Below are 8,868 nucleotides of genomic sequence, written 5' to 3'. Positions count from 1 at the left end.
AACATTTATCATATATGAAATGTATTTTCATATTCCATTTAATCTTGGTTTAGTATTAAATGATGAGTCCCTTCAAATTTGACGATATATTCAAGATAGACTGTCAGGACCAGTCCTGTGACTAAGAAATGTCTATCAAGTGAACTTGAATGTCAAAGGTTGAAAATGGTCCCTAATCGGAGTTTTCTATAAAATTGGACGCATAGAAAATGTTAGACGATTAGAATGCAAGATGACTAGTAGTTCTGTTTCTTGAACTATGTGGACATGGCAATGTCATAATCATTTGCATAGATACTTACTTTGGGAAGACTAGTATCGGACAAGACCTATGAAACTTTACTGTAAGAGATGAAAGTCTGTCATAAGTAAATTTCATTAAATTATTAGACACTAAATCCTCAATACCTGAGTGATTTGAGATTACTTGTTTGAGAACTGGTTGCTTTGACGTTGACCAACCGTCGCACCGTAAAAGGAGGCTATAAAGGCAACGCTCAGGTAATCACCTATCAAACGAAGTCTAATCTCAAGATCGCAAGATTGGGATTGTCCTCCCATAAATCGGGATGAGATGCTTAAAAGTTGTACAAGGCCACTCGGAGAGCTAGAAACTGTGAAATGCATGGCCGTGCTCGGATGAATCATAGGCTATGATTATCTGTTTATTTGATCAGTTGAACTCTGAAACCGAGGAACACCTCTGGACATAATAAGGATGACAACTCTTACCTTATGTTCAAGAGCAAGCATCGAGCGACAAAGGAATTAGGAAATGCACACTTGTCCCTAAGGACAAGTGGGAGACTGAAGGAAATAATGCCCTTGGTCCAAGTATGCATTCTATATTAAGTCTAATAAATGCGGTTCAGTATTAATTAACAAGTTAATAATTCAGTGAGATCAAGTGAGCTGAATGCCTAGCTAGAGGCCGCTTCAGTTCAAGTGGAATTAATGATATTAATCCACAGCTTACTCTTGACTGAACCCGTAGGGTCACACAAATAGTACGTAAACGGATCAAGTATTTAATGGCATTAAATACTCCATCTATGAATATTCGGAACCGACGGATCTTGGTTTCAGTGGGAGCTAAGATCGTCACAGGCAAGAAATGAATACTCCGGAAACGATGATATTGCCGGAAACGGAAATATGGATCGTATCGGAAATATGAATATTATCCAAGTCGTAGATGTTGCCGGAAACGGAAACATGGTACGTATCGGAAAATATTATTGGAAAAGGAAATATTACCAGAATCGGAAATATTGCCGGAAACGGAAATATTGTCAGAATCGGAAATATTGCCGGAATCGGAAAATAATTCCGGAAACGGAAATATTAAATATTTGTTCGAAACGGAAATTAATTCCGGAATCGGAAATATTAAATATTGTTCGTATCGGAAATAGATTCCGGAAATGGAAATTTAATCGGAAGCGTATCGTACGAATTAGCATCGGACGAGGCCTGCCGGACGAAGGCCCAGCACGAAGCCAGGCCATCGCCCAGCAAGCACGCACGCCACAAGCCCAGCGCGCGCCAAGGCCACGGATGCGTGGGCCTTGCTGCGTGGGCTGCAGCTCGCACGCATGGGTAGTCCTTGTGGCTGCCGTGTGTGTGTGAGTTTGTGCTCATGCGTGATTCCTGAATCTGCAAGAGTCAGTGTATGATTAAATGTCTATTCCTAATTGGATAAATTAATTAAATAGAATTCATGTAGGATTCTAATTCCAATTAATTCGCATCCTACTAGGATTATGATTCCTTTTCCATAACTCTATAAATAAAGGCCTAGGGGTCATAATTTATACATAAGTTTCAAAGTATTCAAAAGTGAGGTTTTTGAGAGAAAATTCAAACACCCATCTTGCCCCAAAAGTGCCGAATTTTCTGAGTACCTTAAGGGCGATTCTAGTTGGTCAATCTTAAGGCGGATCCGGACGTGCTGTGGACTTTCTACGGAGGGACGACACTTGGAGTCCTAAAAGACTTGTTCTTGTTCGGTTCGGGCGCAGCTAGGGAAGGCACGCAACAAAGAGTATGCATCTAATTATGCTATATGATTATGTGTAAATAATATGTTTCCTGGGTTAATGGTTGTTTCCGCATGATTTATGTAAATGTCATATGTATCATAACCTAACACAAGGCTCAAATGGCTAGCAAGGGGGCAAATGCAAACAAAAACATATGAGAAAAATAGAAAATAAAGTCCTCAACTAAAAAGAAAAATAGTCACCGAAAGAAATGCCTCTATCGTCCCCTAAAGTAGTTCGGTCGCGGTCTCGGGAAGGAAATAGTCAAATTCGGGAAGTAAGAAAGTCAATGGCAAGGATCCATGCCACTCAAAATATATAAATATTTGTTTGGGCTAATTTGAACATGAACCTCACATGGGAGCAAATACCACTCTCTCCGGTCTCAAATCACTAGAGAGATCGACACCATCTTACCACAAGCCAAGGGTTCAAGACGCATGCTACCCAAAGTTCTAACCAACTTCCTTAACACCAAATCATAAATTCGACCCAAGACATTAAAAATCGTGTAAACATCTACCAATTGGGAATAAAAGCATTCTAGTCTACAAGTTCCAATTTTATTTGCCCAAATCAAGAATATTGCCTAAGAAAACCTAGAAAAACTTGCCTTGACAAAAGGAAAGGAAAGGAAAAAGAAGAAAAATAAAGAAAATAAGAAAACACACCAAAAAGGAAAACAAAAAGAAACAAACAAACCAAACGAAAAGAAAAGAAACTAAAATCAAACTAAAAACAAAGAACTAACATATACAAGTGCACAAAATGGTATGGTTTCTAAGACATGAGCATCACAAATAGGCAACTATACAACAAAACTCCACCCAAGCTAGAAATAGGCCATGTCCTCAAGGCCTAAAACTAAGTAAGGAGGGGCACAACTACCCATCCAACCAAATGCCCCATATGCAAGATGCCCGTCCCAAAGAATGCATGTGAGATAGAAGGATATTACCGGAAATGTCGTGGGAGCAAGTCCCGCAAAGAACCGGTAAAAACTGAACAAACTCACCAAAGAATCGACGAACAAGGCATAGGTGGAAAGTGGGAACCCACATCAACGAAACCAATCCATAAAGAACACTAAAAAACAATCAACAAAAATGCTAGTAGACAAGGCCAAATAGCCAAAACAAACACAAAACAAGCAAAAACCCATCATCATATATACAACCACATGAAGTGGCAAGAAGATCACACCAACAAACATCAAACACTCCCCATAGCAAACCCCTACTCCGCACTTCTCCCCCAAGCTAATCATAAGCATACCATCACATCAAGATGGGGGAGAAATGGAGTGAACCCTAAGAAGAAGGGCCCGGGGAATGCCCTTTACCCTTTGCATCACAAATCCTCCAATGTTCATCCCGCTCAAGACGTTAAGCACGAGCCGCGTCATCGGTGAACGGGGTGAAATTGAAGGTGGGGTCCACATCGGGACCCGAAGCGTCGGTATAGGGCGGCCAACCATATTCGGGCACAAGGGGGTAGTTGCCATGGGGTGGCTCTCCTCGGGGGCCATCCGAACCACCCATGTATCCCCTAGGCCACTCGGTGAAATTCTCGGGCCACTCACTAGGCCGATCCACCGGTGGGGTAGTGGGGTACATAGGGTCACCACGGTAGTCACTACCGCCCATCATAGTATAGTCATAGGGCGGAAAGGAGGGGGGAGTGACACCGGGTTGGGATGGACCCGTCCAATACGGGTAGGTGGGTGTACGCTCCTCATTCCAACTAGGGATGGGCCCTTGTTGGGGAGGGTGGTAAGGGTAGTTGACATAGGGGGCAAAGTCCCCTTTGTCAACATGAAAGTCGTACACCCGCCTACCGTAGTAGGACGAGTCAAAATCGGGAAATGAATCACCCGTGCGGCTCCCTTGAGGAGCAACAGAAGCCAAGACACGTGCTTGGTCCTCTTGCCCTTGCAAGAGAGTCGCAAGGGTGGATTGCAAACCCGTCATGTCAAAAGGAGAGGAGAAAGGTATGTTACCCATATTCGGAGGAGGAGGACTAGGAGACCGAGGGGGAGCTTGAGTAGGCTCGGTAGTGGTACCGGTAGGCTCGGAAGTGGCGGCGGCGGCCTTGACAAACTTTTGATGCCGCGGAAGCAAGTAGCGGACATTAGGGGACCATGAAGTGATGGGCGGGTGCGGAAGAAATCACCAATCGTTCTTCCGCACAAGCCAAATCCATTGCGCCTCATTGGTGGTGTAGTGGAGCCAAGTGGCATTGAACATCGCCCGGATGTTTAAGAACTCACCACCGGCCACGGGAGGTAAAGCCGCCATCTCCTTGGCATGAGGGTTGTTCGGTAGAAGCCGAACAAGAAGAGTAAGCATGCCACCAAGGAGGATGTCGGATTTATTCAAGTGGCTATCCCTAACCTCGATGATCCGGGAAATGAGCAATTGCCCGAAATCAAGTACCCCTTGCTCCTCTTGTGTGGCCAACCATACACCACCAAGTTCCGTGCCCGACAAGGCACCGGTAGCACCCTTAGAGAAAAGGGCATAGATGAGGAGCCGGCTCATGACGCGGATGGCCAGATGATGGAATGCAGAAGACTTAGCCGAGGCGGAGAAGAAATCCCCGTCGTCTCCGGTTAGCTCTCTCCACCAACTATTTTCATCATAGTTGTTAGCACATTCGGACCTTGGGTTCATGATGAAAGCATGCTCCGAGTCGATGGAGAAGAGGGCATTGATTTGATTGTGTTTCAACTTGTATTGGCGACCGAAGACTTGGAAACTCAATTCACCACACTATCACCATCCTCATCTTCTACAAGGTTCTTCCGAGCCGAGGAGAGGAACTCCAATGTCAACCTTTTATAGGTTGGGGCACTCATATTTGCGAACTCTTCCCACCCTAGGCCCTTGATCAACCTCTCAACCTCGGCCTCGACCCCCAAACTACGAACACTCTCCCGATGGAAGAACTTGGTGGGCTTAATTGTCCTCTTGGAAAGGAGCTCGAAGAAGTCCCAAGACCTTTGCTCGGCGAACTCAATTCCGAAAGTTTCCATGTTCGGCGGGGTTGGTGTCGTTGTTGCCTTCCTCTTTGATGAAGAGGTGGTCGCGGTCGCGGTTGCGTTGGGGTTCTTCTTTGAGCGTTTTGGTGCCATTGAGATGAGTGGATACTAAGCAAAAATCTACAAAACAAAAAGAAACAAACCAAGACATATGCCTACGTGCAGCAGCTCGCTCGCTGTGGCGAGGCAGCTCTCGCTGGTGCGGGGCAACGCTCGCTAGTCGAGCCAGCTCTCGCTGCCCGCGCGCGCGGCCTCGTCTTGCTTGCTTCCTTGGTTCTCGCCCCTCCGCCCACGTGCACGTAGCACACATCGCACAGCAGGGTTGCTGCCTTGCGCGCATGTGCCACGGCCTTGCTCATTGCATCGTACCACATGGGCGATGAGCTCCCATGCTCATTGTCACATGCCCGCACTATACAACACCCCTTAAGGGTAACACTTAGCGTCCATTGCTTCGTGCGTGCAAAATTCGTGAACGGATTTTATAAAAATAAAAACTTTTATTATTTAAATTTATTGACGAATTAATAAATCATATTAATTTCATAAATAAAATCAAAAATTTATTATTCAAATTAATTTCCGATTATATTTATTTTCATGGATTCAAATCTAGGTCATAAAATTTTAAAACTTTTCAATTTTAACAAATTTTACGGTGGTTTTTAATCATAGGTTCCTAATTAAATTGTTAATTAATTATGAAAATCCAATCAAATTCTAAATTATTCGAATTTCAACAAATTAATTACAATTACAAATTAGGTTGTATAATTAACAAGATTAGGCATTAAAATTGTTAAACATATACAGTAGGTCAATCATAGATTCAGGATTTACAAACAAGATTCGCAAATATTTAATTTAACATCATAAAAATTATAATTTTTGCGTTCGAAAAACTAAAACCTTCGTAAAGTCATAGTTAGGGTTCGAATTTGGGAATTCTGGGTTTGGCATCAAATCTTTGATGTTAGTCAAAATTTTAAAAGTCTTTTACATGCGAAATTCACTATAAAATTATACGATTCCGACCATTATTGACTAAACTGCCGAAAATCCTGCGAACATATAATTAAATAATCGAACGAATTTGCAATTAATTACAAAAGTCGAAATTAATCACCCCTTTAATTCATTGTAAATTTATAAAATTTAACCATGTTAACTATAATTGATTGTGGAATTAATTAGAAGCTCGTGATACCACTATTAGGTTATGACAAATATTAAACATATATTTCATGCGGAAAAATCATAAAGCCGGATATCCAAATTAATTGCCACATAGTCAATTAACATAATCTAGGATACATACATGTGACGTGTGCCTTCCCTAGCTGCTCCCGAACCGAACAAGAACAAGTTTAGGACTCCACGTGTCGTCCCTCCGTAGATAGTCCACAGCATGTTCGGATCCGCCTTAGATTCAATTAACTAGATAGTCTAAGGTTTTAATGTTATTCGTACTTAATTATTTGGCAAATTATTAAGGCTTAGTTTAATCTTAAAACTATATGAATACTTGAGAATAAGATATATAAATTTTGATTATTCATCACCTATTTATAGGGTGGAATTATTGGAACTAGAAATCTACTAGGATTCAATTTATCTAATTCAATTAGAATTAGACTGAAATTAAACCTTTGTTTTTAGTATTTATTTAAACGACTAACTCTAGTAGATTCAGGAAAATAATCTAACCGGACAAATCCTAAGCAACTAAGTATTCGAAGCTTGCACGAACACAACCTCACACACAAACAGCCCACAAGGGCGCTGTCCGCGCTCGCGGCCCATGCGTGGGAGCGGCCAGCCTACTGCCTCGTATTGGCTGGGCCTGGCCTCGCCTTGCGCTTGGTTGGGCCTGCCTTGGTGGGGTGGGCTGTTTGCTTTGTGCTGCTCGCTTTGCGCGGGCTTCACTAGGCGACGACCTAGCTTCGTGTTGGGCCTTGCGTCTAGCAAGCTCGTCCGATGTTTATTTCGTACGTCGCACTTCCGATTCATTTTTCGATTCCGAAATTCATTTCCGATTCGAACAATATTTAATATTTCCGATTCCGGAATTAATTTCCGTTTCGAACAAATATATAATATTTCCGTTTCCGGAATTTATTTCCGATTCCGATAATATTTCCGATTCCGGCAATATTCCCGTTTCCAGCAATATTTCTGATTTCGGCAATGTTTCCATTTCCGATAATATTTTCCGATACGTTTCCGGCAACATCTACGACTTGGATAATATTTATATTTCCGATACGATCCATATTTCCGTTTTCGGCAATATCATCGTTTCCGGAGTATTCATAATTTGCCTTTTGACGATTTCAGCTCCCACTGGAACCGAGATCCGTCGATTCTGAATATCAATAAATGGAGTATTTAATTCTCTTAAATACTTGATCCATTCACGTACTATTTGTGTGACCCTACAGGTTCAGTCAAGAGTAAGCCGTGGATTAATATTATTAATTCCACTTGAACTGAAGCGGCCTCTAACTTGCATAATTAATTAATACTGAACCGCATTTATTAGACTTAGCATTGAATGTTTACTTGGACCAAGGGCATTATTTCCTTCAGATAGCCGGGTCCGTAAAGGCAGTCCTCGAGGCATTATTCATCTCATACAAAAGGTTACCATATGATAAACTACCCCAACTGAGTCCCGGAACATATCTCGGGTCCCTCAAAGGCTCTAAGTAGAGTACCAATACACGGTTACTCCTACCTAGGATAACCATCCGACCAACAAGAACGAGTAAGAAGAGGCGAACCCTCTACTCCGCCAATGCACCTGACAACTCCATACCAACTAACATCTGCATCAAGGGCCATAAATTACCCTCACGCGGCAATTGGCTCATAATGGGCCCTAACAAGTCCTCAACACCAGGGCTACCCCACTTCAAGTCCTTGCCAAACTTGACCTCCCTCTCAGAAAAAGGGAGTCCGGTATCCACAACAAACTTAAAGGTAGTAATCGTGATCTCTCCCTAGCGTGGAACATGCTAGTGATTTCCCACCACCACTCCAAGAGGACATGTGTCATGGTCTTAACGCTAGCAACGCCCTCAAAGCCCTGGACCGCCTCCCAAAACGGGACAAAGCCAGACTGCTCCCACATGACCCTCGTGTCCTCATGATCCTGGAGATACTTTAAAGCCCTCGTTAGCTCCCCCCACAGGCTCAGTCTACAACAAAAGCAATTCAGTACAAATAAATATGACACAACAACATATCGAAGCCGGATACAAAGCATACCACGCCTATAAGCGGCCGATGAGAAAGGTGGTGTGTCCGGTTGAAAACCAGAACCTCAAGTCTCCAGCCACGGTTATCGAAAAGAATTCTCCCGTTAATTACCTATTTATCTTGTCATCTGCATATTATTAGATAACATTTGGTTAAGTCTTTAAGACTATTAGACAATTGTATATCACCTATGTAATGACTTATGACTTATTCTGTATGAGTTATTTATTTATAATATTATTTTTATCTTGTAATTATTTTGATTTTAAATTTATACTAATGTATAATATAATTGTCAATATGCTTGATAGCCTCAACTTTTGACACGCCTTTGTAAAACTAAATCTAAGTATGATCTATTTTGTAGTGATTATAATTGCCGCTATAGACTGTCAATTTGGATTGTTGTCTTAGAAAATGTATCAATTACGAAATGAATAGTATCACTTAATTTGCAACAATAAGTAACCTATAGTAGTGATTATACGATAGGTATCTAATAGCATCTATTGCATTCGCTACTAT

Source organism: Spinacia oleracea, chromosome 4 (assembly GCF_020520425.1).
Source record: "Spinacia oleracea cultivar Varoflay chromosome 4, BTI_SOV_V1, whole genome shotgun sequence".
Lineage (NCBI taxonomy): Eukaryota > Viridiplantae > Streptophyta > Magnoliopsida > Caryophyllales > Amaranthaceae > Spinacia > Spinacia oleracea.
This window is presented reverse-complemented; position numbering follows the sequence as displayed.